The sequence below is a fragment of the Macrotis lagotis genome, chromosome 1, assembly GCF_037893015.1.
Source record: "Macrotis lagotis isolate mMagLag1 chromosome 1, bilby.v1.9.chrom.fasta, whole genome shotgun sequence".
Lineage (NCBI taxonomy): Eukaryota > Metazoa > Chordata > Mammalia > Peramelemorphia > Peramelidae > Macrotis > Macrotis lagotis.
This window is the reverse complement of record NC_133658.1, coordinates 902,881,011-902,893,541: the sequence shown is the minus strand read 5'-3', so window position 1 is coordinate 902,893,541 and position 12,531 is coordinate 902,881,011. Positions and strand designations below refer to the sequence as shown.

General features: G+C 34.6%; 1 pseudogene; it reads right to left on the bottom strand.

Moving 5' to 3' along the window:
• Positions 1-5,303: 5,303 nt before the first annotated feature.
• Positions 5,304-11,121, bottom strand: LOC141509514 (non-selective voltage-gated ion channel VDAC3-like; annotated as a pseudogene).
• Between the last annotated feature and the right edge of the window lie 1,410 nt (positions 11,122-12,531).

Below are 12,531 nucleotides of genomic sequence, written 5' to 3'. Positions count from 1 at the left end.
AGTTGTTTGTTTGTTTGTTTTTTGCAAGGTAATGGGGTTAAGTGGCTTGCCCAAGGCCACACAGCTAGGTAATTATTAAGTGTCTGAGGCTGGATTTGAACTCAGGTACTCCTGACTCCAGGGCTGGTGCTCTATCCACTGCGCCATCTAGCTGCCCCTGTCTACAGTTATTTTAAATGGAATTTCTCTTTCTATCTCTTCCTGTTGGACTTTGTTGATAATACATAGAAATACTGATGACTTGTGTAGGTTTATTTTGTATTCTGTAATTTTGCTGAAGTTGTTAGTTTTGTTAACTATTTTTTCAGCTGATTTTCTAGGATCCTCCTAAGTGTGTCATCATCATCATTTACAAGAAGGATAGTTGTCTTTACTCATTGCTTATGTTGATTTTTTTCTTTTATTGCTTACAGGTAGCATTTCTACTGCAATATTGAATAATAGTAATGATAAAAGGTATCCTTGTTTTACCTCTGATCTCCATTATAGATAATTCTTCCTGATAATTTTAGAGAGAGATAGACTTCTCATTTTAAAGAAAACTCCATCGATTTCTCTGTCATCTTTTGGGTTTTTTTTAGGTTTTTGCAAGGCAAATGGGGTTAAGTGACTTGCCCAAGGCCACACAGCTAGGTAATTATTAAGTGTTTGAGACCAGATTTGAACCCAGGTACTCCTGACTCCAGGGCTGGTGCTTTATCCACTGCGCCACCTAGCCACCCCTCATCTTGTGTTTTTAATTGGTGTGTTGTATTTTGTTAAAAAGCTTTTTCTCCACCTATTGAAATAGTATGATTTTACTGTTTTTGTTATCGATGTGGTCAATTATGTTAACAGTTTTCCTTATCTGAACAACTCTGCATTCTTAGTATAAATCCCACCTGGTCATAGCATATGATCTTTGTAATATATTGCTATAATCTTTTTTGCTATTATTTTATTTAAAATTTTTGCATCAATATTCATTAAGTGCAGAATTCCAGGGAATAACAATGAGAGATAAAGTTTCCTTAAATGGGAAATACACAGAAATAGAAGAAAATAAAACAAGAGAAAAGAAGAGATCTCTTCAAGAAAATTGCAATTATCAAGGGAAAGTTTCATATAAAAATGGCATGAGAAAATTAAATGGTAGGGGTTTTAACAGTAACAGAAGAGTATAAGAAGAGGATACAAGAATTCATGTGAGAAAAATGAAAGAAAGGTCTTAACTTCACTGATAACCTCAATGAGATAATTAACTGATCTATATTTGTGACATAAAAAGTAATTTAGTAGAATCCCTTCTTTGCCCATTCTTTTCATATGGTTTATATATAATTGTTATTAACTGTTCTTTAAATGCTTGGTAGATTTCACTTGTGAAGCCATCTGATCCTGATGACTTTTTCTTGTTGAACAGTCGTTCAAGCATGTCTGACTCTTTTTGATCCCATGGACCATGCCAGGACCATCTGTCCTCCACTATGTCCCAAAGTCTGTCCAAACTCATGTTTGTTTCTTCTATGGAATTATCTATTCATCTCATCCTCTGCTGTCCCCTTCTCCTTTTGCTTTCAATCTTTCCCATCATCAGGGTCTTTTTTATTGAGTCCTCTCTTCTCATTATGTGACCAAGTATTTAAACTTCAGTTTCAGTATTTGGCCTTCCAGTGAATATTCTGAGTTAATTTTTCTAATTGATATCTTTACTGTTCAATGAATTCTCAAAAATCTTCCCCAGCACCAGTATTTGAATGCATTAATTCTTAGGTGTTCAGCTTTCCTTATGGTCCAGCTCTTATAGTTATATATTGCTACTGGAAAAACCAAAGCTTTGATTATAAGGACCTTTTCAGCAAAGTGATGTTTCTGCTTTTTAGTGTGCTTCCAGATTTGCCATAGTTTTATTTCTAAGGAGCAAGTGTCTTTTAATTGCGTGACTGCTGGCACCGTCTGCAGTGACCTTTGAGCTCAATAATATGAAATCTGCTGCTACTTCCATTTCTTCTCTTTTTCTTTGCCAAGAAGTGATGGGACCAAGTGCCAAGAGCTTAGTTTTTAATGTTAAGCTTCAAGTCAGCTTTTATACTCTCCTTTTTCATTTTCATCAAGAGGTGCCTTAATCCTTCACTTTGTCATCAGAGTGGCATTGTCTTCATACTTAGGATTATTGATAATTCTTCTATTTATCCAGATAAATTAATTAATTCCATATTTCAATTCATTCAGTTTGGCATTTGGCATGCTATATCCTACCCATAAGAGAAATAAAAGAGGTGGCAATTTATAGACTTGTTGTACTCCTTTTCCAATCTTAAACCAATCAGTTGCCGCATGTTTAGTTTTAATTGTTGCTTCTTGGCAACATACAAGTTCCTCAGAAGACAAGTAAGATGATCTGGCACTCCCAACTCTTTGAGGTCTTGCCACATTTTGTTGTGATCCACACAGTCAAATTCCTTAGTGTAATCAAGGAAACAGAAGTAGATGCTTTTCTAGAACTCCCTTGCTTTCTCCACAATTCAGTAAGTGTTGGCAATTTGGTCTCTAGTTTCTCTGCCTCTTCACTCATCCTGTTCTTCTGATTATTCCCAGTTCATATATTGTTGAAGTCTACCTTGCAGAATATTAAGTTTAACCATGTTGGTGTGTGTGAAATGAGCATAATTTTTTAGTAACTTGAACAATTATTTTTTGCATTGCCATTTTTTAAAATTGAAACATACACTGATCTTTTCCAATCCAGTGGCCTCTGTTGTGTTTTCCAAATTTGCTGGCATATTGAAGGCAGCATTTTAGCAACATCATCAACTTGGAATTCCATCACCTCCAGTAGCCTTATTGTTAACAGTGCTTCCTAAGGCCCACTTGATTTCATTCTTTAGGAAATCTGACTCTAGATCAGTTAATTACTTCACTGTGGTTAGTGAAGTTAAGACCTTTCTTTTTTCTCTCATGAATTCTTACACTCTCTTCTTATACTCTTCTGTTACTGTTAAGCCTCTACCATTTAATTTTCTCATGCCATTTTTATATGAAACTTTCCATTGATAATTGCAATTTTCTTGAAGAGATCTCTTTTCTTTTTTCTTGTATTATTTTCTTCTATTTCTGTGTATTGCTCATTTAAGAAAACTATCTCTCATTGTTATTCTCTGAAATTCTGTATTTAATTGGGCATACCTTTCCCTTTCTCCTTTCCTTTTCATTTTCCTTCTTTCCTTATCAAATAGCTATATTGGTTTCTTGCTTTTCTTTGAAATGTTTCTTGTTGCTGTTTCATGTGTAATATTGTAACCTCTGCCTAGATTTCTTAAGGTATTCTATCAGATCTAATCCCTTAAATCTATCTTTTGCCTCCACTTCATATTCATAGGGGTTGTTATTTAGATCAAACCTATATGATCTATTGCTTTTCCTACTTTCTTCAATTTGTCTGAATTTCGCAATAAGAAGCTTATGTTCTGGACCTCCAGGTTTTGTTTTAATTGACTATATAGAGATCCACCATCAGCTGCAAAGTATGTAAGCAATCTAGCTTTGACATGACCATCTAGTGATGTCCATGTATAGAACCTCCTTTTGAGTTCTTGAAAAAAAGTTTCTGCTATGACCAATGAGTTATCCAAAAAAAATCTATTGGTGTCTTCCCTGCTTCAGTTTGTACTCCAAGGTCAAATTGCTTGTTTTCCAATTATCTTTTGAATTCTGCAAACAGAGATTATAATTTTTAATTTGATTGCTATTATATGTATAGCGAGCATACTAATGATGTGGATTTCTCAGAACTCCCTTTCGCAAACAGACTCTGGCTTTGGGAGTCAGAGAGCCCAGTTGCACCTGAAGTCATCCATCAACTTTGACAGGACTCTCATAATCACTACATCCTTGTTCTACACTGTATCTGTTCATGTTAAGTGAAGTGAATCAGAAATTGAAGAACCTGTTCCCATCACAGACTTTGATTTTGTACCCCAGCAAAGTAATAATGACAAAAAAGATTTGAGAAGAATTATTATTACTCAAGAATTTTTATGCCTGACCTGTTCTGTACACATGAAAAAAAGCCTGAGGAAAATTAATCCACTTTTCCCTTTCCTTTCCACTTGTGATTTATTGCAAATTTCCTCCTCATTCTGAAGCTAATTAATTAAACCAGTGCTTGATTATCTGATACCCTGTTTCTTGCTTGTTCTGTTTCCATTCTCAGGTGAGAGAACAACTCAGTAAAATTCTATTAGGATTTCCTACATTAACATTCAAATCACCTATAATGAATATTATTTTTTGATGTAATTTCTAAAAGATATCATAGGTTATCCTACAACTGATAAACTTTGGCATCTTCAGCATTACTGATTGGAAAAGAAAGTCAAATTCTATGATGTTGGGTGGTTTCTTTTGGATTCAAACAGCTATCATTCTGTTATTTTAGAGATTATATCCCAACTGCTTTTCTCACCCTTTTATTGTTATGAAGGGATTCTTTTTTTTTTTAGTTTTTTTTGCAAGGCAAATACCCAGGTACTCCTGACTCCAAGGCCAGTACTTTATCCACTATGCCACCTAGCCTCCCCATATGAAGGGATTCTTGTCCAGAGTAGCATATGTAAAGTGATCCCTGAATTAAATTCATTATTTCCACTCATTTAAATCCACTGACACCCAAGATTTTAAAGTTCCATCTTTCCATCTCCTGTTCGACTACATCCAACTTACCTTGGTAAGACCTTATATTCCGGTTCCTATACAATATTGATCTCTACAGCATCAGATTTACTTTTCTTTTTTTGGGGGGGGGGTAAATATTCATTTATTTTTCCAACTATATGTAATGGTATTTTCCAACAATCATTTTTTGCAAGATTTTGAGTTTTACGTTTTTCTCCCTCCCTCCCTTCCCTGCTCCCCACTGACAGAAAGCAATTCAAGTTATACATGTTAAACATAGGTCCACATTAATCATGCTGTGAAAGAAAAATCAAATTCATATGGAGGAAAAAAAGCATTAAAGAGAAAAAAGACAATTTTAAAAACTGAAGATAAAAAGCTTTGATCTGCATTTAAATTACACTGTTCCTTCTCTGGATATGGATGGCATTTTCCATCACAACAGATTTATTTTTCATCACTAGATGGATCTGTAGCTGAGTTCCTGGCCCAGTCCTTTCCATTAGTGTTTGGAACTACTTATAGTTGTCCTCAGGTCTTCCCCATGAATAGGTCACAAGACACTTTCTGGGGCTCATCTTACATCCTCATATCATTTTACTAGTGGCTGTGGGGTGTTTTTTGTTCCAAATGTGATTTTTACTCTCATGCAAAAGCTAAAGCCTTCATTATTTCACTATTTCACAGAGACCAATTCAATAAAAGTCATGAAAAAAATGGGGTAGAACATACAGGATGTGATATACAAACTGGAGCATCAGGTCATTTTCTTTATGACATGACCCTACGCTATTGTTGGAGAATAAATTTAAAATGACAACTGAGAAACTGAACTGATATATGGCATAAATATTACAATCTCCATGCATACCTTTAAGGATTTCTTTCTTTTATTAGAATAAAAAATCTCTAGGTTTTAGCATGGTGGTGTTACAACAATTCTTTGGAAGAATAAAAAGTTCACATTGTTGAAATTTCACAAAATAATATTAATGCCAAACATATTGAGTTCATTTCTCTTCATTTCCAAGGGTTACATCTGATGCTTTACTTAAAAACTATATTAAACTTCCATTTCAAATCCCAACTTATGTCCTCTTGCATTGAAATTTTTTCCATCAATTAAAGCTAAAGCATCAATTTTACATCTCAGTGTCTGAGTATTACCAAATCCAATAAGACTAGTATTATTCACTTTACGTATTCATTTACAACTGAATGGTAAAAATTCAAATGCAGAATGCTATTCGTGCATCCATACTTACAGATAGAGAATTTTTTTTTGATCAGCTCATACTTAGCAGTAATACTAAAATGGTGTTGTTATGGCCAGCATTGCAAGACCAATTTATATTTCAAATTTATCATTAACCTTTGGGTACATCAACCTTCCAAATTCAGTGCTATCATTCACATATGTGTGTAGCTGGAAGCTAACAGTCCCATAACCCAGGACCATTTTGAGATAGTTTTGATTTGGCTGTGTCAAAATTCATCTGAAAGTTTGCAAGTCATCCTTCATAAGCTAATAATGCAATCCAGTCACAGAAGGTTGGTCCAGAGAAATCAATGTCAATATTTCCACCAAGACTGAAATAGTCCACTTTATAAAAGGTCCTTTGATTCACACTTTTTTTCCTGTATTGGTACAAATATGGGATCAAGTCACTTTTAGCTAATATATTCTCCCTGCTGATTTCTGTCCCCAGGATATTGTCTGTGTTCCATTTTTGGATGAAGGTAAGCACATAGTCACAGATCTTGTACTTCACTTCCAAATTACCTGAAGCTTTACCTGTGTCAGTGTATGAATAACTAGATGTGAAAAATTTCACTCCACCTGCAAGGTTTGGTTCTAAGATCTATTTTAACCATACCAAATTCATATCCTTTGTTGAAGACATCTTTGACAATCTTTCCTAGGTCACAACAACTTGTGTTTCACATTTTTTCATGTATATGTGAGGGGGCAGGGTCCCTGACAGAAATCTGAACAATTTATATTTTGTAAATATCCATGCATCTCATTTAATAATTATTTATTGGTATATAATTAATTTTAATTGTTAAAATTTCATTTTAATTCATCTTTTTTCATTTTTGATATTGGTAATTTGGTTTTCTTCCTTTATAAAATGAAATTAACCTATGGTTTTTTTATTCTATTATTTTTTCATAAAACTGGCTCTTAGCTTTATTTATTATCTTAATGGTTTTCTTACTTTTAATTTTATTAATTTCTCCTTTGATTTTTCAGGATTTCCAATTTGGTATTTAATTGGAGATTTTTAATTTACTCTTTTTTTAGCTTTTTAGTTGCAAGTCCAATTTATTGATCTGTTCTTTCTCTATTTAAGTGCTGTAAGTATTAAGAGATATAAATTTCCCCCTAAGTACTGATCTAGAAAGAACGAAAGAAAGAAAGAAAGAAGAAAATACTTGAAAAAGCAGAATTGACTAAATAGAAAAAGATACACAAAAGTTCATTGAAGAAAGCAATGGAAAAAAGTACAAAAATTCACTGAAGAAAAGAATTTCTTTAAAAGTAAAATTGACCAGATGGGAAATGAGTTATAAAAGCTCAGAAGAGACTAATTCCTTAAAAATTAGTATTGGATGAGTGGAAGCTAAGGACTTCATGAAACCTCAAAAAATAATAAAACAAAAACAAAAAAAATGAAAAATAAGGAAAATGTGATATATTTCATTTTAAACTTGAAAGTAGTTTTTTTTTCAATTACATGTAAAGCTAGTTTTCACAATTCATTTTTGTAAAATCTTGGATTCCAAATTTTTCTCCCTTCCTTTTTTCTTTCCCTCCTCCCCAGGGCAGCAAGCAATCTGATATAGGTTATCCATGTACAATCTTGTTAAATGTATTTCCATATTATTCATGTAAAAGACGAATCAGAACAAAAAGGAACAATAATGAAAAAGAACAAAAAACAAATTTTAAAAAGGGAAGATAATATGCTTGGATCTGCATTCAGATGAAACAGTTTTCTCTGAATGTGGATTGCATTTGCCATCATAAGTTTTTGGAAATGTCTTTGATCGTTGTATTCCTGAAAAGACCTATGTCTATCATAATTGATCAAAAATGTGATTTATTTCTTTGGAGAAAACAACTGACTTGGAAAATAGATTCGGTAGAGACTATAGAAAATTATAGAATTATTTGAATAGCATGATCATAAAAGGAACCTAGACATCATTTTTCAAAAAAATTAACAAGGAAAACTGCTCTCATATTCTAGAAACAGAGGTATAAAAAGAAGTGGAAAGAATACAGCAATCACCTTCTGAAAGAGATTTCAAAATGAAAACTCCTAGGTATATTAAAGCCAAATTTTAGAGCTCTTAGCTCAAGGAGAAAATATTGGAAACAGTGAGAAAGAAACAAGATAAATATAATGAAAGCACAGTCAGGATAAAACAAGATTTAGCAGCTTTAATAATGAAGAATCAGGGAGCTTGGAATATAATATTCCAATGGGCAAAGGACCTAAGATTACAACCAAAAATCACCTACCCAGAAAACTGAGTATAATCCTCCAGGGGGGAAAAGGAGAGGATTTTCAAGTATTCCTGAAGAAACAGAATGGAATAGAAATTTTGACTTTCAAATGCAAGACTCAAGAAAAATATATAAATTTTAAGAGATTTGGTAAGTTTGAACTATTTACTATATTGAACTATATTGAAAAATGATACTTGATACTCCTAAGAACATTCTCATTATTGGGGCAGTTATATGGAGTACATATAGAGGACAGGTGTGTAAATTGACTATAATGACATGATACCTTAAAAATGAAATTAAGGGGTGACAAAGAGGCAAGCAGTGGTAAAGAGGGAAAGGGAGAGGATGAAAAAACTTAAACAATAGACAGAAAGATGGGGCATTTGGGAGGGAGTGCTTAAACTTTATTTTCATCAGAATTGGCTCAAACAGGGAATAATTTAGCTACTCAGTTGATTATAGAAATCTATCTTGCCCTACAGGAAAGTCAGAGGGCCAGGAGATAATATTGGATAAGAGTGGAGGTTGATAGAAGGGGAGGCAGATTGTGAAAGGTGATGGTCAGAAGCAAAACATTTTAGAGGGGGGAGAGAGAGAGAGAGAGAGAGAGAGAGAGAGAGAGAGAGAGAGAGAGAGAGAGAGAGAGAGAGAGAAAATAGGATAAATGGGGAGGGAAATACAAAATAATAATTGCTGTGAAAAAACTTGATAGCAAGTTTCTCTAGTTACCAGTCCTTGTTCACAGGCAAATTCTGGGTCTGAGAAAATAATAGGCAGAAACCATCCTATAAGACAAGTTATGCCCTGAAATGTGCTTGCCAGTGTTAAATATAGTGTGTCAGCAGAACCTGCCCAGCCTTGTACCAAATCCCTTTTATACAATCATTCTAGCTGTTCCCACAGGACTCTTCCTTGGATGGTCACAAATGATGTAATTGTTGTATTTTCCTGTGTGGTGGAGTTGTCTGGGGAGATCACTTATGCTCCAAATCTATTGTTCTATGAGACACCTACACACTTAAGATTATGGATAAAATATCTGGTGGCACAATTGCAAGGTGGAGTTCCAAGGAATGGAGTAATCTCATGATTTCCAAATTGGTTCCTTGCAAAGAAAGTAATTAATAAACCGCTAATAATTTATTGGCACTCTGTCTCAGGTCTGCTTTGCCATGATCAGGTTAGAAATGGTTCAGAAAAAACTTGATTAACAATGGAAGCCAGGCCAATAAGATCCTACCTTCACCTTCACAAGGTCATCTTCTCCATATGCAATGGCAAATGTCTACCCACTTCCAAATTTATCCCTCTATTAATTGAATCACCTAGCTGTATAAGAGAGTGGAGGATGATGTATAGGCTGTGAGCCTTGGAAACTAGGGAATTGTCAGTAACAATAAAAGTAATGTGGGGGTGGCTAGGTGGCACAGTGGATAGAACACCTGGCCCTGGAGTCAGGGACACCTGAGTTCAAAGCCAGCCTCAGATACTTAATAATGACCTAACTGTGTGGCCTTGGGCAAGCCACTTAACTCCATTGCCTTGCAAAAAAAAAAGTCATGTGGATGGATTTAGCAAGAAAAGTAATGAGTTTACTTTGGAACATGTTGACAAGTTCAACATCTATTTTGAGAAGCCCAATAAGCAATTAAAATGTGAGACTGGAATTCAGCAAAGAGGTTAAGGCTGGATTAGTAGATATGATAATCATTAGCATGGAGATAATAAATAAATGGAAGCTGAAAAGATAAAAAAGTAAAGTAGTATAAAGAGAAAAGAAAAGAATACTCACATTAAATAAAACCTTGGACTTGCCCCAATATGATCAAGTATGACCAGAATAAAAATCAAACAAAGGAGACTGAGGAGAGGTTAGAAAAATAGGGGCAGAACCAATGTAGAGAAGTGCCATGAAAATTAAAGAGAAGTGACAGCTGAATGATAAAGGTGAAAATAAGATTGTGCAGAGTTCAGAGAGTTAAGAGGAAATGAAGAGAGAACACAAATTGTAGATGACATTCTGCAATGAAAGATTTGGGATAATAGCTAGCAGGGATTGAGATGGATGGATCAAGTGAGAGGTTTTGAGAATGGAAGAGAGATGGGCATGTTTCCAGGCAATAGGAAAACCAAGGGGTATGTATACAGGGGAAGTTCATAGATAAGGGAGAGAGTTGGAATGATTGATGGGGCAGTTTGCTGTGGAAGACGGAAAGGTACAAGATCCATGCACATGTAAAGAAGTTTGTCTTAGCCAGAAGAGTTACCTAATGTGAAACAAGGATGAAAGAGATAATAGTAACAGAAGGTATTTGAATGATGTGAAATAAAGAGGACAGTAAAAGGAGCTCTTGGCAAAGAGTGTCTTTTTTTCAGTAAAAGATGAGATTCTCATCTGAGATGAGGGGTAGGAGTAGAGGTAATGGAAATCCAAACGGAGAAATAAAAACCTTTGGAAGAGCCACTATGGTTACTAAAATAGTGATCTAATTAGGAAGCTGTAAAAGAATTATCTTGAGGCAGTGAGGATCTAGAAGTTATGTAAACTAAATTTGCAATGGACCCAATCAGCAGGGATTTGAGATTATGTCCAACTTTCTTCATGAACATGTGAATGAGTGATGGCAAGGGATGATGGGAGTGATTCAAGGTTTAAGTTTGCTTGGGATAGATCAGAAATATAAGAGGACAAAGGACACAAGAGAAGAGGACAATTTAGGGTTGCATTGATTTCAGCAAGGAATTAATAAGGGAGAAGGAAGGTAATATAGTGAGTGTAGGGGTGGTGACCTAGAAATGAATTGAGTTGTGGAGGGATTAGAAGTCTGGACATGGAGGAAGAATAGAGTTTGGGATTTCAAGGCAAAGGGAGAGATGAAATGACAAAAGATTATGATAAGGGAATTTCAGAATTCATGAATATAGAAATAGTACATATTTGAGGTTGATGAAAAGATGAAGGTTATCTGTGTGTGACTAAGATAGGGTGGAAGACAAGATTATGGAAAATGGCAAGTTGAGGAATTATGAGTTTAGGTCATATGAGGGAGTAATATGTTTGTTGACAGTGGTTGAGAAAGAGATAAACCTGTCAGAAGATGAACTCACTGAGAAAGGAAGGAGAGAGGGTTAGACATAAAGATATCTAACAGATTTGCTGTAAAACTATAGGTGGAGGCCATTATGGTAATGACCACCCTGATCAGAGGGAGATAAGGATACTTATAAACAGGGACAAGGGAAGCTAGGATATACATGGACCAAATGTTAAACCTCCCTGGAGGTTGTGTTATTAAGTTCAGCATCCTTATACAATGCTATCTTGTCTAAGGAACGAGAGAGACTTCTTTCCTAGATTGAAGTACAAGGAGGGCAGGACAAGTATCCTTTTGAAGACTAAAGAAGGTCACAATTCATTCATCACAATAACTAAGAAAATCAACCTTTGACCAGGAATATAGTTGGGTAAAAACTTACTATCATCCTGACATAATCCCATTTTGATCAAAGATGTTACCATTACATCATCTATAGAGCAACTATGGAACAATAAATGAGGGTTATTTTGGAGGAGGAAATTGCATATCTTGGAAACTTGGAAAGAGTTGCTAGGATATTGGTAGGCAATGTAAGGTCTCTGAGGGGCATAAGGATGGATGATGCATTAACAGAAACAAAGGAGCAAGTTACAGAGAGCAAAAGGGGCAATTCCCTTTGATTTAACAACCCATACATATAAGAAAGGTAAAGGGAGAAAGTAAATAAAAACTTAAAATTTTGGTCCATTTCTTTTCTCTGGAGACATCTGTTGTGCTCCTGTATCTCCAGATTTGAGTCTTTTCATCATAAAATTCAATTTGGTTGTAGATATCTTTCTGGTAAAAGAAATATCTCAAACATAAATTTTATCAGATCAAATCTTGTTTTTTCCATTAAAGAAACATGAAATTTAGAACTCTTAGATAATAGAAATTACAATTTGAATTCCCAATTGAGAACTTGGTCACATAGAGGAAAAGGATTCTGTTACAAAGGTGAATTCATTAAAATTCATTTCCAAATTAACTTGAATTTGTAACATATACGTTTGATAATCATTTTCGAACAGTATGTAACCAGTAAGTGATTTTCCAATAAAACAGTTTTAACCTTTTCCCAATGGTTATAAAGGAACAAAGACTCTTGTTTGAAAATAATTTTTCTAAACAAAAAATTTTTTTAAATAGACCACAGGTCCTCAGACTGGCCAATATGACCAGAAAGGACAAGGATCAATGTTGGAAGGGATGTGGGAAATCTGGGGCACTAATACATTGTTGGTGCAGCTGTGAACTCATCCAACCTTTCTGGAAAGC